This window comes from Pelobates fuscus, chromosome 13 (genome assembly GCF_036172605.1).
Source record: "Pelobates fuscus isolate aPelFus1 chromosome 13, aPelFus1.pri, whole genome shotgun sequence".
Lineage (NCBI taxonomy): Eukaryota > Metazoa > Chordata > Amphibia > Anura > Pelobatidae > Pelobates > Pelobates fuscus.
In genome coordinates this window covers 31,667,459-31,695,366 of record NC_086329.1, presented here as the reverse complement: position 1 = coordinate 31,695,366, position 27,908 = coordinate 31,667,459, and positions in this window count along the sequence as shown.

Sequence of the window (27,908 nt, the reverse complement as noted above, 5' to 3'; positions counted from 1 at the left end):
CCTGCCGGTCTCAATGCATAGGCGTGCCGCGGGGATTAGGGTGTGCCCAGGCACACCCGGCACACCCCGTGCGCACGCCTATGTTCTTCATTATGTTTCAATAAGAACAACCAGAAGGCCAGGTCATCAAGTAAGCATCTCAAAAGCAAAATCTAATAATCAGTCAATGGAAACAAAGTGAAATAGGTTAAACAAAGCCCCTGTGTGGTGGACAAAGGATAGTTCATCAACAATAAAACAACAGGGCTTGTGTCCACATATGAAAAGAGAAAAGAAGAAGAAGAGGAAGGGTGAGAGCAATCACCAACTGGGCGAGCAGGAGGCACCTCCAACTGCTACACTACCAAGAGGTTTAAGTTAAGGCACTGAGAAAATTGACTAGTAGGTAAAGGGACACGATAGTCATGAAAAACAATTTTAGTTTAATTAAGCAGTTTTGGTGTATAGATCATGCCTTTGATGTCTCACTACTCAATTATCTGTCATTTAGGAGTTAAATCACTTTTTTTGTGAAAAAAATGAATTCATTTTCAATCAGATGTTAACTCACTTTATGTCAGACTAACTTGTGTGTTGGCAAAGGCTGTGCCACAAGCTGGGGGACATTCCCAATTGCTCTCCTTTTGTTTATAGCGGTTCTCGCACCGGCCGTGACAGCCCCGCCCCTTTTTGTGACGTGCGTGTGCGTGATGATGCCATGACGTTAATGACATCATGGTCCGCCAAAACGTTAAAATCCAAACATTTTGGGGGTGTGGCTACACATTAAAGGAACTCAGTACTTAATGGGAGCTCAAGACATGTCTCATTGCCCTGTTGTGGTTCTGTATAGTCCCAATAGCACGTTATTTTTGTGTATTTCTCTTGGATTTGACTTTTGGCATTTATTGACTATTCTACCTTCCATATTCCTTTGACTCGGCTCTTGTACTCTTGCTGTTCTGGATTTCTGGCATCCCTGACCTCGCTTGTTTCTGATTACTCTCTGTCTTTGTGACGTTAGCCCGGCCATTCTAAGGTCCGGTATACGTTACTATTCCATTACACTCTGCGTGTTGGATCCCCATATTTTCCAGACACTTTAGGTGGCTCATGCACTAAAACACCTAGGACCTACTTGAAAACGAGAGAAATCTCAATATATCCTTCCTGGTAAAATAGTTTATAAATAAATAAATACTGCTTCATTAAGCAAAACATTTTTGGGTGAGTATAGTGTCCCTTTAATGGATCTTTCCATTCTAATGAAATACCAAATCTTGGCATCTATTTGGGCCAGCAAAGGCAGGGCTGCCTTCTGCATCTTGGCCAAACAGAGGCGCAATGACACACAAACTCAGATAAAAACTTTGTGTGCTGCTTGAGGGAGGATGAGATCACTATACTTCCTTTTTTCGGAGATTAACTCAAAGATCTTCCTAAAAAACAAGCAGGTATTGTACCAGGTTAAACCTTTGCCAGTCTGGATGGATGGATAAATGATCAAGCTAGCACTTTACAAGAGTTCTCCTCAATCTGGGTGGATTTAGTTATGTGCAACGTTTTAGCAAAGATATCTGTCCAATCACTCTCCTCCAACTCATCCCCCAAATGTAGTGTGGTCAGATGGGATAGGCATAGGAAATAATATGGGCATACAGTAGGGAGCACAAACCCACTCTTAGATGCCTCAAAACAGTTCCACAGTTACTCATAAAAAACATTTCATCACTTTTTTTTGTGCCCTCCTCCTCACTATTCTATCCAGATGTATTGTACTGCTTTCAGTTTCTGAATAACATGCTCTAGCAGGCATTGGGCAGACTAGATGGGCCGAATGGTTCTTATCTGCCGTCACATTCTATGTTTCTATGTTTCTATCTTATCAGGCTGACCTGCTTGCCCTTCTCAACAAACTCCTCCACAGCAGTGCTAGGAGGAAGTTATATCACATTATAGCACTTCCTCCATGTGCTCTATAGAAGGAATCTCCTCCAAAGTGGTAGCCTGGGACCTACGCCAGTTCAGTTAGCTTATGCAGAGCTTAGGGGCCACCAGCGATGTGCAGCAGCAGGCCTTTCTGCTCCTCACAATACATATGGATACTGTCTGCTTGCCAGGACAGGACATCATCCCTGCGGCTAAAGTGAGAGAGAAGGGGACTGGCTGGCCAAGTGCTGCTTGGATTGACATCAGAGCAGATGCATGTGAATAATCTTGGTCTGCTTGGTCACCGAGTGTATGTATGGGTCACCGAGTGTATGTATATTTGTGTTTGGGTCACTGAGTGTATGTGTGCATGGACGTATACCAAAAGCTGGATGTTAATTCTTTGCAAGCTCTTTTACTGACTGAGAATATCCACTGATGTTCTCACCCAATGAATGAGTTCCTATCTTACACAGAATTGACGCATGGCTTCTACTGCTTGTTAAGTGAGCAGTATGTGGGTGTCCAGGATGACCGAGATGAGCATCACATCATGAAAAAAACAAACAGATTGACAGCTTAATGTTGGACGACACAATGGCACTCCTGACACCATAATCAAGACAGCATGCTTTATTTAATGAGTTTACATAAACAGGCCCACCTTAATCCAGCCCTTCCACCACACCCTCGTAACTACAGAATCCCAAGCAACCAGATGGTGAACCTCCATGAAGTCCTTTTCTATCCATCACTACAAGACCAGGGGAGAGAGGCCCTCAGGGCACCAGGAGAGGATACAAGCTGCTTCCCTGAAAGGAGAGGCCATGCAGGCCTTGTACCTCCTTCACAATCATAAGGAAGTTTATGGTGGGACTGCCAAAGGGTTTGTTTGGCAACCACAGTACATTTTTCAGTGGTCTCTTTCTTCAAAGACACACATCTAGCTCTATTAACTGCTACGTTTGTATGGGAAACCATTGCAAATAGGGCTGCCTTATAGCCTTATCAGTCCCTCTCCTCACTCCATCCTGGCTCAGCCTCCCTCACGCGTGGCTCATTGTCTCTGTGGTGGGAGGAAGTGACTTGCAGTCGTCACTTTCTCCCATGCTGTCCGTTAAGCATGGGGTTTTTGTCATGCTGTTAAAGGGCCACAGCGCCCTAACAGGCACCTTCTGAAACACGCTCAGTTAATGGGCCACTCGATGGGCCCCCTTAGGGTCCGGGCCACGGTGCAGCCGCAATACCAGCACTGTGGGCCAATTAGGGAAATACTTTTTTTTTTTTAATTCAGGATGCGGGTGGCGGGGCCACGGAGCAGCTGCTTTGGACCCCCCATGAGTAACTGGGCCCGGGGCAAATGCCCCGTGTTAAAGAAGAGTGACGACCCTGGTCACCATAGGTAGATTGCTGTTCCAACATCTCCCCTGAGTTGCCAACATAGATCTGAGGCTACTGGGTAAATGTTGTTCAAACTGCGATTTTGTAGCAGTATGTATAACAGTTTGACGATTTTGGACCATTAAATGAACACTATAGGGTCAGGAATACGAATACCACCATCTAACCCCCACTCAGGGTCTGTGACCATACAGAAACTACTGCTTCTTTAGACTGAACACAGTGATCTTTGTCTAAATGCTGGCACTGTGTGTGTAGTCGGTTTTTAACTGGCAGAGTAGACACCTGCGGCGCCCCTATCAGGCATGCCTCTTTAGGCAGGAACTTACTCTACTAAATTATAAATCTGGCTCTGATTTCTATGAAATTCATCAGCCGAGAAAAGAGTGGACACCGAATTCCATCCAAACAAAGGTGAAATGAAATGTCAATAATGCAAAGGCCAAACTGGAGGCGTCTAGTGGACCCAGGTAAATATAGTACCAAACTATTCAAAAATAGTTTAACTTTTGGACAGGGGATGGCACCGTAACCACTACAGCGCACTATCGAGGTTATGGTGCTTAGACTATTTAATCTATATTTTAATCTGGAATTTATGGCTCGTTAACCTCCTCCTCATCCAATCCTATCCAGTTTGGATACCCTCCATACAGACAATTCCTGAGCGATCCCTTTTCATTTTGCACATTACAAGGATATTCATTTCTATTTAGCAAACTATATGAATCCTTAGAAGCAAAGAATAGGAATAAATAATTATTTATAATCGTTAACGTGTGTTACTACGCATTTCCTTTGTTCCTACTAATTTTAAATGCAAGCATAGCTCACCATTTAAGAGGAACAAAACGGTTCTCATTTTTTTTTTTTTATGACCCTATTATCACAGTACGCTTCACTTTGCAACTTAATAGTCTCATCATGATGGGAAAAGCATTTACAGACTTGAAGCATTATTTTCTCTGCTACTTGCCAAAAACATTTCAACATATGTTGACATTTTCTACCTTTTTCTACCGTTTTTTGAATTCTTGGAAAACTATAATTCCTTGTAAGCACTCTTGATCTTATCCAGAGTATATCCACAAGACCACTTATCGGACCTTTTACATTTGTAACAAGGGTGACTATTGTCACCATTTTTTTCTTCTTCAACTACTCAAAACTTAACTGATCGGACAACACTTCTCAGAATCAGGCAGGATAACCTTGAACCAAAGCACAAAATGCCTGCTAAATCATGTGTTCTACTGGCAACAATAGACAAGATAAAAAACTGGATTAAAGGGTTACTTTAACCCTTTGTAGAGGAGGCTTTTCTGTGTTGGGCATTATGAAGAAATTCCCCACCCTCCGTTTGGAGTAAAACCTGTTTAACCCCTTAAGGACACATGACATGTGTGACATGTCATGATTCCCTTTTATTGCAGAAGTTTGGTCCTTAAGGGGTTAAAAAATAGAAAAAAAGTTTCCAGAACGGACTTACTGACGCACAGGGGCCGCGCTGTCAATTCACATACTTTTAATAGAGAAGCCTGTAATTGGACCTATTGCCTAGACGGGAATGGGAAAAGGAGGGAGTGGGGAAAAGGAGGGTGGGTTTCTAAAAAAACAAAAACAAAACTAACCAATCTGCGGCAGAGGGAGGTCGGAGGGAATGAACTCAATGGGAAGCTAGCTCCCCCTTGCAAGCCCTCAGCCTGCAAGGGAAACATTTTATGTCTGTGGCCAGTGTGCAGTGGGCACTGAGATATGTAAAATATGCACAGAATTGACACTGGCGGCCCAGCTGAAGTCATGTGTGCTGGGGGTTGCAGATATCTCAATCTGAAACACTGCATATACATACTTGTACCACCATGACCACTTCAAATTACTGAAGTCGTCATGGTGGTTGGAGTAACCCTTTAATAATCAAGATAAAACAACCACAACTAAAAAAATAGGCATTCCTTTTACTCCATTATACATTCATAAAACCAGAGGCCAGTGGCTTCAGAGTTGCATTCTGTCCCATCTCCCCCCTCCCTCCCTCTCTCTCTCCATCAGTAGATACAGCTATTCATTTTAGAACAGTGAACCAGGGGACTCCAAGAGGAAAGGGCAGCCATTCTACCCCTCACACCAAAATTTGTTATCTCATTCTTGGCCAAGATAAGGAGTCCAGCTTAAAAACAAGAGTTGGGTATAGACTGTTTAAAGCAAAATCGAAAAGCATCCACTTTTCTTGGGACAAGCAGATAGAAGATAAAGATACCCCTCTATTTTACAGAGAACCACGAACAAGCATAGAGTATAAGAGGCACATGGAACCAAAGCTTCTCCTCTTTCTTTGCTGCTCCATCACAAGATCATTTAAGAGTTTTGGTTTACTGCTCTCTGGCTATTTAGTGTGTTTACCTCTTTTAACTGTATGTATTTATCTGCCTTTATTTAGTTGCATCATTGACTTATTATGGTTTTCTTTATTCAAATGTATCTACTTAAATGTATTTATTTTGTGGGTAGATGGACCTTCTGTGGGTTGTCCCTGGTCCTGGGTCCCTCTCTCTTTCAGTACCAGTATTTATTCTGTTCCTGTCTTTGTGTAGTGTTGGGAGATGGCTTTTATACATTCCCTCCCATTCCTGGCCTGTGGCTTCCCCACTCCGGCACCCGCATCGGTATCCCAGCAGGTGCTTGGCCTTGTTCCCTTGCGGGCCCTTGACAGCCCGGTGACGTTCTCCAGTCTATTTTCCTAGTTATTCCCACCGAACGCTTGTTTTTGTTCACCACCAGCTGTTTTTTGCCCATTTGTTCGCTCTTTGTTTTAGCTGCGGGTGGCCTTAGTTTTAGCTCTGGACTACTTTGTTAGTTCGGTGCTGGCCGAAATGTGGACCTGTGAATCTCGATGGTGAGATAGCAGTAGCCTACTTGGATCTCATGAGTTCAATGACTGCCATTTTATGTTGCCCTCATGTTCCATTTTTCTGGGACCATGAGCCGGATTCTAAAAACGCTCATTTGCCTGCTTGCTACAACATACCATTTAAGCTTTCATATCTGGGGGAACCAGGTAAGATTGGTGCACAACTCCAAAAGGGAGATCATGCACAAGGTTGAGGTTACCCTGTCACACAGGTTTTTTGGGGCGAGCCCCCTCTACAAGTATTTACATCCTGGTGCTGCTGAGCGAAGACTGTTCTTGCAATATTTACTCCAGGCTACTTTCACACACCTGGAGACTTACTTCCCTCGTGGTCCCTCTTGCATGCTACCACTTACCGTTACGGTCTGTATGTTTCCTAATTAGCTTGTGTAATCCAGAGCCGAAGCTTTTGATGTCGACATGGTAAGTGAATGGCCACACAACATCAGGGTGTGGGAACAGAGGTTTCCTGGTGAATACTAAAGTGGCGCTCTCTTCGGAGAGGCGCCAAGCAGCACTGTTTCACATAGACAGATAAATGGCAGATCTAGAAACCAAGGAAGTCAGCCCGCAGGCACAAGTGATCACCTCCTGAACAAGGTACAGTCATCCATGAGTGAAGTCTTCAGGGGCGACACCTCCAGTAGTGTTTTTGGCAGGGCTAGGTGGCAACAGGACAGTGTCACCAGCCGCTTTTTTCCAACCGGCCCCAGGCGGCACAGCCGCAACCCTTCTACTCAGAGGTGGGAAGCAGACAATGCTCTTAATATTTTAGGACAGAGGTCGTGGAGACCAGGGCTGAACTTGGCCCAGATTTGCCTCAGGTATGAAACCCTCTAGTAACTGTAATTTACTTTTCCGACTGCATGCCTCCTTTCTCACTTTATTTCCAGGTTTGGGAAAGCTTATCCACAGGACAGTAACTGCTTTACCCATCTGGACCTCAAAGACACTATGTCTCTGTCCCCATATACGGAGATACGGAAACCTCTCTTTTCTGTGGCAAGGAAAACCGTGGCATTTCACCTTCCTTCATTTTGGACTCCGTTCGGCTCTATGGTGCTTCATAAAAATTCCAAGGTCGGTTGTTGTTCACTTCAGATGTATAATCTACCTGGATGACATTCTGTTGGGACAAGGCGATACTATGTGGTCACACCAGTTATAAGGTGGACTTGCTAGAGTCTCTTGGTTTCATAGTCAATCTATCCATATCTGTGCTGGTCCCCCTTGCAGACTATCAAGTTCCTGTGCTTCAAAATAGATTCAACATCTTGTACGCTTTGACTTCCTTCTTTGAAGGTTTCTGCTATTCACAAAGAGATTGTCAGCATGCTTCATTGCAATTCCATACCACTCCAGCTACTCGGATGGAACTCCAGTGGTGGCTGACCAGCATGCAAGCATGGAACAGTAGAACCGTTTTTGCCAATTGTCTGGATTTCATTCTGAAGTTGGACACCAGCCTTTGGAGCTGGGGGACTACCAACAGCGGTTTGTCTACAGGAGGAGTTTGCCATTCACAGTCTGGAAATAGGGTGATCCAATTGCTGTATTTTGTTTTGGATGAACATTACATCTACCACCTGGATCTGTTTGCATCTCGCAACATTCTTCAAGTCCCAGACTTCTACAGTTGGCTGCCGGTACAGAGAGCACAGTGAGGGATAGGTTCCTGTGTCGATGCTCTCCTGCTGCTTTATGGCTTGATTTTCCTCAGGCACCCGAGAGGGTACCTGTATCCAATGCTCTTGGACAGACACTTCTGCCTAATGCCTGGGACTCTTTTGGGGGTTCTGGTCGGCAAACTATTGCAGGCGGCTAGGGATATTTTTTCCTGGCCCTTTCTTCTGGGTGACTTCTTCTTGGTTTGTTATCAGTTTGTTCATGATTGGTTCTCTGTGCCGAGTAAAGAAAGTTAATGCAAAATATTCTCCTACTGTCATTACTAAAAATAAGCTTATTAGTACACTAAAGCTAGCATAATCTTTGATTGTTGAAAAGCCTTCTTGGTTTGAGTGTGTTATCAGAGGTCAGAGCAGATTACAGCTTGAAGAAACTCATATACAAATCAAATGGTGACACTATGGGGGATTAGAAGGAGTTCTTTGTCCAAGGAAAGAAAGGCAGAAATGTTTGTGTTGACATTTAATCACATAAGGACCAATCAGTCCTTTATGGATATTATAAAATGTAATAGCCAATGCAGTGCATGATCGTAAGGCTGTATATAGGGCTGCCCATATGCGCTGCTGAGGTGGAGAGGGGCGGCTTTGAGGGAATATTTAACCCTAGGTCTTTACATGTAGTGCAAGTAAAAGGAGGATATTGTCATTTATTTTAATTTTTAAATGTACTCAAAGGCGCCATCCGATATAAAAAGAAAGTTCAATAATACAGCATGCTGAAATGGGTGGGGAAAATGGGTGATGTCCCCAAGTAACTGTCAGAAGGATATGCAGCAAAATTCTGTTCCCCAGTGTCTATTAGTTAGGTAGCATGGCATGATATCATAGAATGTCTTTGTGCTTTTAAATTGAGTTGAAAAAAAAAAGGTTGATAAAGGCCAAGTGTGGCCGAAACGCCATCTCTATCTGACACCATAAAAAAGGATCACCTTATTAAGATTTGAACTGTGCTTGGCTCCTTTTTACTGTTGATGTTGGCAGAGTTGTTTGCCTGTGTACCCCAGGTGGTCCTGGAATGGATCTCTAATATTTGTGGTGATTCAATTGAGATCACAGTACACAGTAGCAATACGCTGGTCATGGGTAGCGAGGAGAGGACACAATAGTTGAAAGGAAAATGGCATGACCCGAGAAGGATTGAGATCTCACTGAGTCCTAGGCAGGTTACGAGTTTGAGTTCCCCAGTCATCCTTCACATAGAGATGGTTAATGGAGCCAACATATTCATGATTCTGAAGCACATATCTAACCCCTGGATCCCATTTCTGGAACCGACCAGCTGCCCTTGATCTGTCTAAGCTAACTAGGCTTGACAAATTGGCATAAGGTGTTTATGGACAAGTCAAGAGATATACAGAGAAAGTATTTTGTTTCTGTATAGACCTTATGTATAGACCTTCATAGACTTCAATGCCGTACTCTTGTGTATGCTGAATCTCACCTTTACCAGCCCCCCTGGCCATCAGACCCCCAGCTGCGAGGTCACCTTCAGAGGACTTTGCGAATTCTGCAAAATTTAACACAAAATTTAAGGGGTAGAAAGAAAATTTGCTGTTTTCCTTCAAATAGTGTCCTAAGGTTTGCTATTGAATAAATCCAGCACACGTACCTACCTTTTGATGTAAAAACATTTTTGGCAAAGCATTAGTGTCTGTCTACTCGCCCCTTTCAATTCTGATCATGGATGTGCAGGCCTTGTTTGGGCTCAATACCCTGAATGACTGTCCAGATACACACTGGTATACTGACAGTGTATACCCCAGAACACGAGTTCAGGCCAGTGTACCATTACACTTGCATATAAAACGGTGTGTATAAAATTAACCTGATGTACATGTTTTGCTGGAAACAGATGTCTGGAGCATTTCCAAGAGCAAAAGGCATCAACGAACAGCGGTCCTTATCCCTTGGAAAGTACACTCCTAAAATAAATGGCTTAAAAGATTAATTAGATAATTAATCCCTCTGTAGAAAGCAGCTAGACATATCCCATTATTTTATGACAATCTTGAAAAGCCATCTGTCACAAACAGGTTAAAGATGCATTTTATCATTAATTCCTAATTCAAAGCTAAGCCCTGATATCAGTCTTGAGGTGATGACTGGGTCGGTTGCGTTTAAAAATAAATAAATAAAAAAAATTACAATATTACAGAAACAGTTTTACTTTCAGTGTCTCTTAAAATTGACGTCAACAGGAATACCCTGTGCTTTCTATTTTGACTCCGTCCTAGTTATGTCTATGTGAGTAACCACAGGACGCAGTATTTCAGTGCTTCCTATTGAAGGTCACGTGACACAGTTGTGTAAAGGTTGTGGGTTGGTCACAGGAAGGCATGCAAATATTGACGTGTTCTCTGGGACACCCACTTTACTATTTAAAGGGACATTATAATCACTAGAACCACTAAGGCTTAATGTAATCCCTGTAGGCTTTTCAATATAAGCACTACCTATTCAATGTTTTTATTGCTGGCTAGTAACACCCCATGCAGAGTGTGAAGACACTGAATGTTCCCCATATCGATACATTGATTTAATGCATCTCTGAGAGGAGATTCTGGTTGGCATAGTGTGAATGAACATTTATGGGAAAGCATTTGATTGGCTGAGATCATCTCAGCATTATCTCAGCCATGAAGGTGGAGCCAGCCACGGGCTGTTTAAAAAGGTGAATGAATATCACTCTTTCAAGGTGATCAGAGTGGGGTCAGTCACCTAAACAGCCACACCAACACCACAGTGATGTGAATACATGATTGTATTCCTAACACTATAAAGTTCCTTTAATGTGATCCAAGATTGTTCATATTAATTACTTAGATAAATAGATAAAACACACAGAAATCCTTACACTGCATTCACTAGACTATTTATAATAAACTCCAAACAATATTTATAGAGAATTTCTCCTGGGAATAATATCCTGTTAATGCCAGAAGTGACCTGTGTTTGGATAAGGCCAACACTGACGCTAAGGAGTTAAGGAAAATGCAATATGCGGGAATAAGATATATTTCCGGAGTTCCATGAAAGAGGCGGATTTGCATAGCATTCACACCTCTCTTTATGCCTGACAATGTTTGCCACCTAGTGGTTACTGTTTGTACTACAGTAAGGATCCATCCTTTACAAAACACGTCTTGATTTACCCATTGCAGCCTTTGTGTAAGTCACATCTTAAAACACTCTATTGTACATTTTGTCTACAATTTTACATATGTACCTCTGCATCCACTTCTTTGTTTTAGATCAAAAAAGGGAGAAGCAAACACAAGAAAGAAGGTCCAAAATAAAAAGAAAATCTTGGAAACGTAATAAAGCTCTGACATCAGTTAGTTAATTACAAAGTCAGGCAGACTATAGTGGTGCCTCTTTGAGTCCACGTGGACTTAAATGGACACTAGTGGCAGTCACTAGCATTCAGCGTCTCCACACAATGCCTGATTGCGCTGAACGTTCCTCATTTCTGATTGGCGCAGTGATGTGTTTTGCTATGCATGTGCAATAGCATTCAAAGTGAGTTTAAATACCTTTTTACTGCGCCAATGTGGGGCTGGACACAGGGCCCAAGTGCCAAAAGGGGGGCACTGAGAAGAACAAGGCAAAGGTGTAATCACAGGGGGCGCGAGTGGGATTGAGCCCCTGCTTTCCGCTTGTCACAGGGGGCCCTTTTGTACCCCTGAAGCAGGAACTTATTCAAGAAGGCAGCATAGGGACCTGATTACCTAGACAGCTGGTGCCTACTCTGACGAAACATACTGGCAGGGAGAGAGAAGGAAGGTGGCAACGATGGAGCGCTGATGTGCCTGCTCTTCCAGTTCCTCACTGCTCCCTCTCACACCATTCGGTGATGCCGAGAGGTGGAATAGGACTTCACTCTGGCCCCAGCATCACTAAACAGCCACGAGGGAGAATTGAGAAAATTGAAGATTACAGGAGCCACTGGACCCCAAGGAGAGGTATGGAGGCTGGAGGCCTACAAAATAAAACCACAAGAAATAAAATTGATTTGAGAGTGTGTGTTTGTCAGTGAGTGGGTTTCAAATCAGTAAGATTATGTGTTTTTCATTGAGCGTGTCTGCAGCCAGGGAGTACGTCTGTCAGTGTGTTTCAAATCAGTGACTGTGAGTAGGGCTCAATTTTGTATGTTTGCACACACTGACAAATACCCAAACTCACAGACATACTAAAACACACTAACTCCCACTACTCCTGGGCTACATCAATGACTATAGCACATATCAGCCCCAATACATACAATAAATACCAAAGAAAAAGTTACTTGCGCACTATTCCAAATCCCTACGCACATTTAAATAACTGGAGTTTTTTTGTATCACTACAATGGCCATTTAAGTGTAAGCTCACCTGCCACGTCACGTCAAAACCTCTTAGGAGAGTCCTACACTAACAATTCACCTTGCTTCTTTCAGCTTCAGGTAAAATCTCTAATGAGACAGAGAGGGGTATTTTTCTAAACCCCAATCAGGGCCGGCGCCACCGTTGGGCGAACTAGGCAGTCGCCTAGGGTGCCGGCCTGCTGGGGGCGCCCACCGGGATGTTTCCTGGTGGGCTCCCCCTGTCTGGGGCCGCAGTGCTGGGAGAGTGGCTCTTGAGCCGTCCCGATCCTCAAGGCGCCCGAAGGTGGGGGTGCCGAGAGGAGCCCTGTCACATGGGGGCCCAGGAGGTGGCCATCTGGCCACCTCAGGGCGCCCCCAAACCTGTATTAGGTAAGGCTAAGCAAGCACCTGCTTACCTTGATGGCAGGTGCCTGCTCTGCCCAAAAATGCCGGTAACCGGAGGTGAGGGGGACGGAGCAGAAAGGCAGCGAGGGAGGCTGTTCTTACTCCTCCCTCGCGCGCCCTCTGTAATGCCGGGAGCCAGAATATGACGTCATTGCGGCCCCGGCATACTAAACAGCGCACTGGAGGACTGAGGAGCTGCCCTACACTGGACCCCAGGGAGGTGAGTGTTTCAGTGTGTCAGTGAGTGTCTGCATGTGTGTGTGTTTGTCAGTGAGTATGTATGTCAGTGAGTGTCTGTGTGTGTGTCTGTCAGTGAGTGAATGTATGTATGTATGTCTGTCTGTGTGTGTGTGTCTGTCAATGAGTGAGTGTATGTATGTCAGTGAGTGTGTGTCTGTCAGTGAGTGTCTGTGTGTGTGTGTGTGTGTGTGTGTGTGTGTCTGCGTGTGTGTATCTGTGAGTATGTATGTCAGTGTCTGTGTGTGTGTTTCTGTAAATGAGTGAGTGTGTGTCTGCCAGTGTGTTTTTTTTTATGCCAGTGTGTGTGTGTGTGTGTGTGTGTCTGCCAGTGTGGGTGTGTGTGTGTCTGCCAGTGTGGGTGTATGTGTCTGCCAGTGTGGGTGTATGTGTCTGCCAGTGTGGGTGTATGTGTGTCTGCCAGTGTGGGTCTGTCAGTGAGTTAGTGACATGAGGGGGCAGCAAAATTGATCTTTGCCTAGGGCGGCAGAAATCCTAGCACCGGACCTGACCTCAATAAACTTATTAACCCTTAAAAGGGTACACATGGGGTGGGCGGAGCATTGTAACGTGGCTGTGTAATATAAACGCAAATACCAACAAAATTAACCCTGTGCTCAAACTCCCACAACTCCTAAGCAGCAGCAATGATTATAGTACACATCAGCCCCAATACATACAATAATAAGAAACTTAAATGGCCATTGGAGAGATACTAAAAACCATCCAGTTATTTAAATATGCATAGGGAATTGGGATAGTGTGCACGTAACTTTTTCTTCAGTTTTTATTGTAGGGAATTGGGGCTGAAGTGTACCATCGACCCCCGTACAACTATTATGAGGTATTGTAGGTGGGGCATCCTAAATATTTAAAACTAGCGAATGGACGGCGAGTCGGTAGGAATTCAACATTCAAGTCTTGAGAGGAGTGAAAATTCCCTGTCAGAGCGCTCTAATGAGAATTCAATGTGTGGGAAAGCCTTTATTTAATGCAGAGTCCTCTTGGGGAGAAGTCTGATTTATCTTTTTGCTGTGCGGTTTTGAACTTTTCAGTTTTTTTTTATTTTCCGATTTTTAAAAATTCTTTTTAACCCCTTAAGGACACATGACATGTGTGACATGTCATGATTCCCTTTTATTCCAGAAGTGTGGTCCTTAAGGGGTTAAAGAGTTGCTTTGTGAAATCATGTGGTTTTTTTATTTTTATTTTTTTTTACCTTTTTGGGGGTTGAAGGTAAGGGTATTTACAAAGAAGCCTTCTGAAGGTAAGTAAAATTTATTTTTTGACAGGTATTCACTATAATGCCCCCTCCCCCCACTATGATTAGGGTGAAGGGGGCAATTCACCTGTTCAGGGAGCAATTACCTGAAATACCATGATGTTAAGGGGTTTGGCGTGGCTAAGGGATTGAGGAACCCAAGCCAAACAAGGGAGAGGTGACAATGGCAAATTGGGCGGTGGACCATGGCATATTATAATTAGAGTTCCCACACACTAAACATGGGTGGAGGCTGGAGCCCCTCTTTATTAATTAGAGCCCACACCTGCCGCCATGTTTTATATACCCATGGGTGGCAGCTGCATAGATACTATGTCTCCCCAATATCAAATTAGTAGCCATGCCCACTGACAAGAGTTTAAGAGTCTACCCACACCCCCATTATTTACACTACCTAATGCCCATGGCTGGCTCCCCCTTTTTTTGACAGCCCCATTTCCAGCCCCTTTGGAGGTGACCACAGGAAAGCATAAATCTGTGAAGAGTCAATGGAAGCAGTTTAAGCAGTAAGTATTGCAGTTAGCATGTTCCTCTCCCATTTAAAATGAGTGTCGGACCCATCAATATTGGGGTACTGTGACGTAGTTATGGATTTAACAACATATGGCCATATTGCGTAACTAAATGCCATATTTTTATCCAATATAGGTGATTTTAAGTAGCCTAGTATAGTTAAAACTTTATTTTTGTTTATTTTATTTATATGTGCGCTGTTCCCTTAATCTGTACTTTGTATACATTTTGGTCTTTATAGCAGCCCTGTTGAGAAATGTATGCCTCTCCATTTTTAAATCAGGAATAAAAAACGGTGGATTATATTCCCTTAAAGCATACATCAGCATTTTGTATATTTTTTTAATTATAGGATTTAAAAAAAAAAATTGTAGGGGGAGGTGGGAGGATTAATTACACGCATTAACTTACACGCATTAAGATTCTCTCTCCCCAGTAAGGACAGCGGCAACAGTCTCCACACCCCCTTTGCTTGGCTTATCAATCACAGAAGAGATACATCAAAAATCCACACACACACACACACACACACACAAAACACATACATCTATACAATTATGAAAACCCACAGAAATACTCTTAAGGTTAAACCATTTCAGAAAAAAAAAACAGGTTGTTAATTACACAAACTCTTGAGACCCAAGTATTTACTCCATGCGTACTGTATGCATGTACACTGAAAAGTGCAAGTGTCGGCTCTGTCGTCCCGTGTGTGCGCTGCTCATCTGTGCCAAGGTGTCTCATGCACCTGATCTCCATCTCTAGGGAGTGGAAACCTGTTGTTGTGCCTTTAGAAATTTGGTCTCTGGAGATTCCGTCAATGGTTTTAAACAGAACAAAAACACAGTCTTCTATTTTCATTTACGTAGACGCTAAAAAGTTTACACTTTCAAACAAACAACAACAAAGGCCAAAGGGGAGTAGAAGACGCTGTGGCCTCGACTTAATATTCTTGGATAAACTTTTCCCATAGATTTAATATTTTAAAATGAGTTTCTTTTCAAAATATTAAAATATCAAAATATAGATCACTTGTAAAGAAAATATCAAATATGAAAACGTATCTACTTTACAATACATGACATTTTTAAAAACGTTTTTTTGATAATATTAAATAGTTTTTAAAGTTTAGTTTAAAAGCTTACTCAACAGTGTTAAACCAAAACCCTATATTAGTCTTTTCAGCTAAGCCCCCTGCTGGGAAAGGTACGGAAGCCGAGGTCTTCACCAAAAAACAAAAGAGCATGTAAGGAAAATTATCAGCGCCGATTTATCAAGGATATCAAGTAACACATGACTTCTTGAAATTTTTACAAATAAAATAGAAGTCTTTTGGGTAGTTGATGGATTTGCTTTTTTTATAATGTTTAAGAAATGGTATGAAGTGAAGTTTAATAAAAAATAATTAATTAAAAAAAAAATATATATATATTTATAGTAACCATCACTGGGAGCATAAGACTGACACGTCATGTAGGTCCCCGGATGATTCTTGATTGTTTAAGTCACCCTGTGCCCATCATAGGTGCAGGGTGTGCATTATAATATTATTTGAGAAATGTCATGTATAATCTCCTGGCTGGCTGGGATGCCTGCGCAGCACCCCCTACTGGTTGTAAATGAGTCTGCAACAGTTATGTCCAGCACCACCTGTTGGTCGTAGCAGTTATGTGCATTATCTGAAAAGCAAGACTCATTGTAGCTTACTCAGGTAAAAGACGTGTTCTCTCGTTTTTGTCTTCCCTTGTATGAATATTTTACAATATTATTATTATTATGTTGTTTATTAACGGTTATCCCAACTTTGTAGCACTTATTTAATTATTTGGTGTTTCACCACATGTTTAAGGACCAAAGACTAGCCCTTGTCAAAAACAAAGTATTGTGTGCTAGTTCCATTTGGGAACTGTGTGTACTGTCTGATTTATTCAGGGATTTTTTGATCTGCTTGCTCACTGCACTATTCCCTGGTCCTCAGGAGGTGTCAAGAAAGCTAGTCTTGAGAGCTACAAGTGCCTTTGTAAAGGCAGTAGTTGGAAGCAGGACAGGTAGATGGGTCAATACCTGCCTGGGTAATGGAGGTTCGGACTGAGGGATCGATCCTTGCCTGGGAGGACAAGCCCATGTGGGGATGCTGTAGCTACTGGCTTGACACCAGGTCTTGGTAACAGTCTTCGCTGGTAGATCTATATCCCCGGTTGCGCTTTGTCTGCATATATTATATATATATATATATATATATATATTACACGCACACACGTCAGCCATTGTAGGCACCAGGCTTCCCGACCAGCCCCACTCAGGAATACACTTGGAAGGGCTCTGTGCATGAGCAGGGCCAGATTTGTCAAAAGGCAGGCAGGGGAGAGCAGCACAACCAGTGAATCAAAGATCTCCCTCACTGGCCAACCCATTATCCTACCAGCATTACTCAAAGTTCTTCTTCACCGGCCAAGCTGCCCTGATGCCGTGTGTTAGAAGAGATACAGAGAACTTGGTCTCCACCTCGTAGAGGTGCATGCCAAGTTCTCAGATTCTTCTACTGTACCACAGTGTTACCATGGCAACACTCTAATACATTCCTGTGCACCAGATGGAAGAAGCGGTCTGCATCTACTGGACAAGCAGCACCTTCCACCGGACCACAAGTGATCAGAAATTACCCCCACCCTGGCCCAAAGTAAGCCTCATGGTGGGGAAAATAAACTTTAAGGCCATTTTTTGTTATTGTTCCCTCTACACCAGCTGTTTTCCTTCCGCTCCACGTCCCCTATACCCCTACACCACAGCTCCTTTCTCCACCTCACACACCACAGTCCCTATCCACTCTTTAATATTTTTATTAGTGATATTGCAGAAGGACTTGATGGTAAGGTGTGTCTTTTTGCGGATGATACTAAGATATGTAACAGGGTTGATGTTCCAGGAGGGATAAGCCAAATGCCTAATGATTTAGGTAAACTAGAAAAATGGTCAGAGTTGTGGCAACTGACATTTAATGTGGATAAGTGCAAGATATTGCATCTTGGACGTAAAAACCCAAGGGAAGAGTACAGGATATTTGATAGTCCTAACCTCAACATCTGAGGAAAGGGATTTAGGGGTGATTATATCTGATGACTTAAAAGTAGGCTGGTTGTATAGGGAGAGGTATTAGCAGTAGAAAGAGGGAAGTGCTCATGCTATTGTACAGAACACTGGTGAGACCTCACTTGGAGTATTGTACGCAGTACTGGAGACCGTATCTTCAGAAGGACATTGATACTTTAGAGAGAGAGAGTTCAGAGAAGGGCTACTAAACTGGTTCATGGATTGCAGGATAAAACTTACCAGGAAAGGTTAAAGGATCTTAACATGTATAGCTTGGAGGAAAGACGAGACAGGGGGCATATGATAGAAACATTTAAATACATAAAGGGAATCAACACAGGAGGAGACTATATTTAAAAGAAGAAAAACTACCACAACAAGAGGACATAGTCTTAAATTAGAGGGGCAAAGGTTTAAAAATAATGTCAGGAAGTATTAAGAGGGTAGTGGATGCATGGAATAGCATTCCAGCTGAAGTGGTAGAGGTCAACACAGTAAAGGAGTTTAAGCATGCGTGGGATAGGCATAAGGCTATCTTAACTATAAGATAAAAACCAAAGGAAAAAAGTTACATGTGCTCTCTCCTTAATTAAGGAGATTAAGGAGAGAGCGCAGGTCATTTTTTTTCTTTGGTTTTTACTATATGTATTAGCTGATGTGTACTGTAGTCATTGCTGTCGCCCAGGAGTAATGGGAGTGAGTGCAGGACCTTTCTTTTTGTATTTGTATTAAAGGACCACAGGGCCGGCCTTAGGGGTGTGCGAGGTGTGCGGGCGCACAGGGCGCCATGTAGCAGGGGGCGCCGTGCGGGCGCACAGCCGGCCGGGATTTAAAAAAAAAAAAAAATGTTAAAATTTGCAGCGGGGGCGGAGCTTACCGTGCGGCGGGGGCGGAGCTAAAAGCGCCGGAAAACTGCTGCAGGGGAAGCAGGAAGGAGTCCCTGCTTCCCCACCAAACAGTCACCAGGAGCTGCACTGCCTCCACAATGAACTCCACAGGGATTGTCAGGTGAGTGTGACTCTCTGCCTGTGTTAATTACTGTCTGTGTGTGTATGACTGTCTGCCTCTGTGTGTCTGTGTGTATGACTGTCTGCCTGTGTGTGTGTGTATGACTGTCTGCCTGTGTGTGTGTGTATGACTGTCTGCCTCTGTGTGTGTGTATGACTGTCTGCCTCTGTGTGTGTCTGTGTGTATTACTGTCTGTGTCTGTGTGTATGACTGACTGTCTGCCTGTGTGTGTCTGTGTGTGTGTATGACTGCCACTGTGTGTCTGTGTGTATTACTGTCTGCCTCTGTGTGTGTGTCTGTGTGTATTACTGTCTGCCTCTGTGTGTGTGATTGTGTGTATGACTGCTTCTGTGTGTATGACTGCTTCTGTGTGTATGACTGCCTCTGTGTGTATGGCTGTCTGCCTCTGTGTGTATGGCTGTCTGCCTCTGTGTGTCTGTGTGTATGACTGTCTGCCTGTGTGTGTCTGTGTGTATGACTGTCTGCCTGTGTGTGTCTGTGTGTATGACTGTCTGCGTGTTTGTCTGTGTGTATGACTGTCTGAGTGTGTGTGTGTGTGTGTGTATGACTGTCTGCCTCTGTGTGTGTGTATTACTGTCTGTGTCTGTGTGTATGACTGACTGTCTGCCTGTGTGTGTGTGAGACTGTCTGCCTTTGTGTGTCTGTGTGTGTGTGTATGACTGTCTTCCTGTGTGTGTGTATGGCCGTCTGACTCTGTGTGTGTGTGTGTGTGTGTCACATACAACCAATACACGCATATCACACACTGTTAATACACCCATTACAAATATCACACATAGCATACATATCACACACTGTCATCACACCTACTATCACATACACAGACAACACAAACATTACAGCATACATGGATGACGGGGGGGGGGGCGCTGTGAAGATTTTTCGCACAGGGCCTCTAAATGCCTAAGGCCGGCCCTGAAGGACCATTCTAGTGCCAGGAAAACATACTCGTTTTCCTGGCACTAGAGTGCCCTGAGGGTGCCCCCACCCTCAGGGTCCCCCTCCCGCCCGGCTCTGGAAAGGGGAAAAGGGGTAAAAACCTTTTTCCAGCGCTGGGCGGGGAGATCTCTGCCTCCGATCCTCCTCCGTTCCGCCCCGTTGGCTGAATGCGCACGCGCGGCAAGATCTGCGCGCGCATTCAGCCGGTTGCATAGGAAAGCATTTACAATGCTTTCCTATGGACGCTTGCGTGCTCTCACAATTTTCACAGTGAGAATCACGCAAGCGCCTCTAGCGGCTGTCAATGAGACAGCCACTAGAGGATTTGGGGGAAGGCTTAACCCATTAATAAACATAGCAGTTTCTCTGAAACTGCTATGTTTATAAAAAAAATGGGTTAACCCTAGCTGGACCTGGCACCCAGACCACTTCATTAAGCTGAAGTGGTCTGGGTGCCTAGAGTGGTCCTTTAACTATAAGATAAGGCCAGGGACTAATGAAAGTATTTAGAAAATTGGGTAGACTAGATGGGCCGAATGGTTCTTATCTGCCGCCACATTCTATGTTTCTATGTTTCTATTGCACACATACACTATATCACACATCACTACAGCCCAAAATCCGCCCACTCACTACGGCCAAATATCCCCTCAAACACATGCTACTGCCTTAATCCCCTGAAATACACGGTACCAACACAAAACAATAAGCATATTCCCATAGAACATCGATTATGTGGTCCTGGAAAACAGCTGGGGTATTACATAACCCAAAAGGCATGACTAGGTGTTCATAGTGGGCGCTTCTAGTATTGAACACTGTTTTCCCACTCATGACCCTCTTTTATTCTTACTAGACTGTAAGCACTCCTAACATCAAGTTTAGTAAAGACCCTGAAGTCTGTCAAATAATTCCGATATAAGTGGTATTGGGTAAACTTTTCTTATACAGAAAAGAGGGGGCACTAAGCGCTGACTCTAAAGGCAGCAAGTAGTATAGATACCCTAACAATCCAAAATGAGAGGACAAAAAAAAAAAAATTGAAAAAAGGGAAAAGACTGTGCCAAATACGAATGTTGATTAAACAAGTGTATGAACACAATATATCAGTGTAAAATAGCTAAAATAAGAATATGGTATAAAAGTCCAGAAAAGTGATTTTGTTAAGAGCCCTGTAGTCAGTACATGGGCATAGATCAGTTTCCTTTTTATACAAAGAACCAAAGATCCAAAGAAGAGAATCTACGTATGTGATTCTTGGCTAAATACTCTTGTTAGTATTCCTCCATGATTTTACTTTCCTAGGGAGACAAGGTATATACTCTTCCTTTAGGAGGAATCATGCCAGGTAGCAAGTCGATGGAACAATCATATCATCTGTGTGGAGGTAAAATCAGTGGGAACCTTATTGAAAACCTCTTCAACCTCCATGTATTGAAAAGGAACCTTATTGAAAACCTCTTCAACCTCCGTGTATTGAAAAGGAACCTTATTGAAAACCTCTTCAACCTCCATGTATTGAAAAGGAACCTTCATAGAAAGGGAGGAGTAGTAGCCAAGTAAAGGTCACAGGTAACAGACCGCTATGTCTACACTTCTTTCCCAATGCCAGTATCGCCCCCTTAACCCAATCTATATCAGGATTTTGTTTAGCCAGCCATGGAAAACCAAGAACAATTGGACAAGAAGGTGAGGAAATAACCTGGAAGGTTATAAGTTCCTCATGTAAAGCCCCCATCGACAAAGAAATAGGGTAGGTCTATTGTATGATAAGAGTTTGTTTTTAAGAGGTCTACTATCAATGGCCTCAACGGCTCAACGGTGTGGATCTCTCCTTAAGCGGTATTATATGTACGGAACCAAAGTGTACATCTATAAAATTCTCTGCAGCTTCTGAGCTAGAGCCTCACAAGAAAATTCTATGGTGTTAAACTGAGTGGAAACAGAAAGTAGAAGTCTGTTCATAGGCATAAAAAAAGACATATCCATAATGCCTAAGGCCAGTCAATCTCAGGTGTAAGAGAATGAAACTCAATGGCGTAATCAGCTACAGAACGGTTACCTTGCTTAATATGCATTAACGCTTAAGCGGAGTTCTTCGCTTTCCCTAAAGGCTCCTCAAAGGTGAGATTGAATTCAGTAAAGTATTTAGCTTAATTATATGCAATAGATCTATTGCTTTCCCATATTGGATTGGCACAATTAAGAGCTTTTCCTGTTAACTGGATCAAGTAGCTAATCTTAGCCCTATCAGATGGGAAAGACCCAGGAGAAGCTTTGAAGTGGTACCCAGTTTTATTGAGAAAAGCACGGCATTCCATGGGGAGGAACAGACTACAGATCTTTGGGCTGAAGATGAGTAGTGCGAATCAATAGTGTTTGAAAGGCCCGAGCGAATTGGTCCATGAAGTGATCAATCTCCTCAACCTTTTTTTAACAGGTCAACATGTGCTGACTTAACTCTGCCGGGTCCATGGCCCTATCATAATGTCAGGACAATACTGTGGCCAAACACGCAGAATTAAATTCAACATGGAAGAAATGCAAATCTAGATAAACACATTATCAGGCATTAGAATGGCTGGATTTAACGTAAGAGAATGGTCAGAAATAAGCCGAGGTCAGGGACACAGAAAGCAGAAAAAAATGAAAAGACAAAGCCAAGAAGTCAAGGATACATGAATCAAGTTCTAAATACCAGAATAATAACTCTAAGAACATGCTTTCTGATAACCAACAAGTGGAAATCATGACAGGGCACAGATAAAAGGCACATTTGGGTTTACATATCTATAGAAAGGTAATGATTGGTCTAAAAATACCAAAACGTGCGTACGCGTCAACGATGTGATGACACGCATCTTTGAGTCATTAGCATAATGTGCGTAGGTGGGGCTATAAGTGGAGCTGCCGAGATCCTGCATAATGCCATTCTGTCCGGGGGTTGCAGTGTGTGCGGAGTAGGCAGCTAACTGTTGTGAATCCGTTGAGATTCCTTGTATGATGGACCTCCGCCAATTGATGCTCCTAGTGCTTGCCAAAGACTCCAAGCACTCCACCAGACACCATAACTACTGCAGACCCCACTTCCAGAGATGCAGCTGCGCCGGGGTCTCGCCGTCCTTCACCCACCCTAGACCCAAGGCCAGGATCCAGCTTCCAGTGGGCAGACCTCTCTTCCTCCAGAGAGCGTAGCAGGAACAAGAACAGCTCCTACAAGAACTTACCCTGGGGAGTATAGTGTGATTATAGCAATCCCCAGAGTGTAGTTATCCCATCCCCCAAGCATGAGCCAAGGCTTCAAGAAAGGGTCAAGCAGGTCTGTTTAATGCACACAAAAGGACTTTCTTTTATACAAGTTTTCAGGCCAGAGGCACACCCCCTGGACCTGGTGGTAAACTGTGACAAAAGGTGCACAAACCAATGGGAACACTAATTAACAAAATAACACTCCCACATACACAGTAAAATTCCTCCCCTCTATCCTGGAGATAATTAGCTTAAGGCACTGCAGTAAACTCAATTATCTCCAGGTACAGAAAATATCTCCATTTTACACTAACAGTAAATATACATAAAAATACATAATTCCTATTATATTACACAGAACCCCAACCTTTAACCTATCCCCATATATCTCGGATCTGAGCGCACAATATAGGTGAACAACGCTCAGATCCCACGAACAGAGTAAATTTGCCATGGGGTTAAAGTTTTGAAAGGGCTGATGAGAGATTGAGGAGGGACAAAGCAGCCAGTTTAAACTGGTCTGGCAGTGTCCCTGGGACAACGCCCTGCTGGAGAACAATGGGAGAGGGAAAGGGGGGGAGGGGAAGAGGCACATTCTTCCATGGAATCAAAGGTGCAGAATTGTGCCAGTTCCAATTAAAGGGCCAGAACAGTCTTTTAAATACCAATAAGTCCAAATAGTGTTTTTAACTGGCAAAGTCTCACAGGGACCATAGTCACATGGCAAGAGGCTGGCAATTAGTCCTCTCCATGCACAAGTGGCGAAGGGCACTTCGTCACACCTTGTATATTCAATGTGCGACCGCGCAGATTGGGTGAGGCCACTCCAACACACCAACCGGGCTCATCCACACAATCACCCCGACTGGGGTGCAGCCGTGACAATATGTATTTACGGTCTTGGTTCAATGGGGAATGGTCCTGAAATCATTTTTTTGGAGACTACTGGTGGGACAGTCCACACTCTTAAATGCACACAGGATTTCACTCTTAGGTATAAGTGGTAGGCGTTCTCACTGCAATGTATTTAACACAATCACAAATATAGTGCTCACTGTGTGATAAAAGATATAAAAATAAAAGTTGTACTCACTGTTGTAAAGCAAATATGGCATAGATGGTTATATACCCCACTATGGAAGCTGGTGACCAAACAGCAAGATAAAAAAGCAAGAATAAATGTAATCACTAGTTTTAGAAGAAACAATATATAAAAGCAAGTAAAAGTAAAACACTAGTATGTGTCACATATATTACAGGCTTTCTCAAAGTGCTCTGTGATCTAATTTTGTGATGTTAATGGTTATATGTAAGATTATTGCTTTTTCCTACACAATAGAAAATAAAGTAGGGCACTCTGTACTGTGTGATTTCAGCATTAAAGGGAGATCTTCCTCTCATGCTGCAGTTCCTGGAACTGAGATAAATGCTGGCTAGCTGGCAAAGTACAACACAGATCAGTGAGCAGAGGGACACGTAGGGAAAATTCACCAGGATCTTTTCACACCCTCAGTGTCTCCATGGTATGGAGGAAAAACGTAAAATCATTGCGACGAAGAATGATTACTCAGCCATGGCATTTAAATTAATTAAAAGGGCTATGTGTAGCACTAACTTAGAGCGCTGCACACAGCTCTTTTGTCAGTCAGGGACCACTAATTCAGACCATGAATTCTGGCCTCAGAAGAGAGAGGGGACACTGATATCAAAAGATATCTGGGGCTCCCTGGTTTTGACCATTATCAGGGTGGAGCACACTCAATTCTGGTGGCTGAGCGTTCACCCTCACCCCCAGTAGTTCTGAGTGTGCCCGCAGCCTGCTAATTGCTATAAACCATGGAGCCCCAAGTGTCTATTTAAAAGGATTTGAAGAGCCATGTGCAGCGCTCACTTAGAGCTTTGCACAAAAGTCAAAACTCGATCCCTCTGAGCTACTTACGGGTTTTGCAGTTCGGAACCCCTCCCACATGTATGACGCGAGTCTTCCCCGCCTTATAGGATAGCCACACCAAATGCAAAATGCTTAGTCAATTTGCTTGTTCGAGAGAAAAACATACATACTGAGCTCCACTATTATTTATTCATTGTGTACCGAACCAGACCCTCTTTACCGACCTAGCTGACCTCTACAACCCATGAACCTATTTTGGATTACCAATGTTGCAGATTTCTCCTGCCCCAAAGAACTGGACTGTTTAAAGACCAACCTCAAAGTCACTGAAGCCTCCTAAGCAGCATAAGTATAATTTGGATTCGCTTCAATACTTAACCATGGCTGCACAGAATATTTTGCTACAATCTGCTACTTTATCGCAGGGGTTCCCAATAAATCTTTCCTGTGGAACCCTTTGACATAGTGTATCAACATTTTTTTTTAATGTGGCGGTGTGTGTTAAGGTGTGTATTTCTGTGCTTGTATGTGCCAGTTGTATATCTGACACACAGATACACACACTGGCACACAGATACACACACCTTGACATATCTGTGTGTGTGTGTATGTATGTATCTGTGTGTCAAAGTGTGTGTATCGAGGTGTGTGTCTGTTTTTGTATGTGCCAGTGTGTATGAATCTGACACACAGATACACACACTGACACAGATACAAACACCTTGACACACAGTGTGCATCTCTCTGTGTATGTATGTATGTATGTATGTGTGTCAAGGTGTGTGTATTTATGTTTAAAAGTGTGTGTATCTGTGTTTGTATATGTCTGTGTATCAAGGTGTGTGCATCTGTGTTTGTATGATAGTGGCAGATAGTGGCACACAGATGCATACACCTTGACACACAGTGTGTATCTGTGTGTGTGTGTTTGTGTATGTATCTATCTGTATGTCAAGGTGTGTGTATCTCTGTTTGTATGTGCCAGTGTGTGTATCTGTGTGTGTATGTGTATCTGACTCACAAATACACACACACACACACACTCAGATACACACAGTGACATACACATACATGCACCCACAGATACACACTGACACACTCACATACACATATATATATACTGGCACATACACATAGATACACACAGTGACACATACACAAACCTTGACACAGATACACACACTGACACACTCAGACACGCACACTCTTTGATAGACACACATACACTCTCACTGACAAACACACACACACTCTTTTACAGACACACAAACAAACACATACACTCTCATTGACAAGAACTGATACATTCTCACTGACAAACACACATTCATTCTCACTGACAAACACACAAACAGACACACATACATTTTTTTTTTACATTTTACTCCACCCAACTCCTTTACCATCACTGCTGTGCACGTGAGGGAGCTGAGCAGGGAGATCACTTATTTTTTTATTTTTTGCCGGAACCCCAATTACCACTTGGGTTCCGCGGAACACTAATTGGGAAACGCTGCTCTATCCCAATAACATTGTTGCTAATACTGGCTACTACTACTGCAACAATATCTGCTTATAGATACATTGCTCTGCAACCTGCTATTCTGCTGTTGACTTGAGATTTAGTTTACTTTCTAATTCATTAACCTTTTAAAGGGAGGGTGGAAAAATTGAGAGCTTCATTGCATTTTTTCCCCAAGGACTTCTTAAATCGTTTTTTTTTTTCCCTATTAGATTTTGTTGATTCTCTTATTATTATTTTATTATTTATATAGTACCATCAGATTCCGTAGCGCTGTACAATGGGTGGACTAACAGACATGTAATTGTAACCTACTGCCCTGATTGCCAAGCTAATAAATGGCACGCATCCTGAAACTACAAATGTGGATCAGGTCTCACTAAATTTGCAAAGGCCCAATGTAGACAAGTTCATTTTTAGACCTGTACCTGTTAGTGTCATTGAAAAACATCTTAATAATCTAAAAATGAAAAACCAGTCTGGACCTGACCAAATCCCAGCAATGCTATTGAAGCTCAGTGCGCCGGCAATTGCTAAACCCGTCGCAACTCTAATTAACGAATCCTTGGTGTAGCGGCACCCCGGTGTAGTAGGGGTTTACGCCGCTGAGAAGGTGTCCTTTCCCCCTCAAGCTGAAGTCAGCTAAAGCATAACAGGTTCCCAATAATTACGAATCCAAGTAATAGCCATCCCCTCCAAGCACGAGACGAGACTCTGTGTTGAGGGTCAAAGTAGGAATAACGTTTATTCTGTAACTCGGGCTTTTATGCCGTACAACAACTCCTCCCCGTATCCGGAGGAGATAATACATTTACAGTGGTTGTCACTCCCACTGTACCGGGCAGAATATTTTACAATTATTACAGGTTTAATAACACACACAATATGTAACGAAAATACAATGTGCTACGTGTATTAGGGAACGGAGATCTAAGGGAACAATATACGTGAAAATCCCCTAGATCGGTTGGGCCGTTCGCTCGATACACGTTTGCACCATTTACGCATGAACAATATAATATAAACAAAAAGTCTCTCTTGGATCCGGTGTCTTGATTTCGGTACTCTGGATCTGTCGACCAGCATGGACGTACGTTATCGGTAAGGGTGAAATTCGTCGTGTGGAAAGTTCGGTCATTAGTCCATGCGGTCAAAATGGCCGCGACCCATTGTTCTCTCCACGTGGCGGTGTGTACCGTACGGATCCATAAGTACCCGAAATCCCCAATAATCCACATACAACGGCAATTCTCCGAGATGGTATCTGCCACTCCAAAAGGGGTCTGTCACACTTGGTGTCTGGATACATACCCAAACTTTGGAAGACTGCGAGAGTAGTGCCTATCCATAAAAGTGGTGACACTACTTTGGTTTCTAACTATCGCACTATATCAATGCTCCCGGTATTGTCAAAAATCTTAGAAAAATTTGTCCATATGCAACTATGTGAGTATTATCAACAATCAAACTATCTGACCCCTGATCAATCGGGCTTTCCAC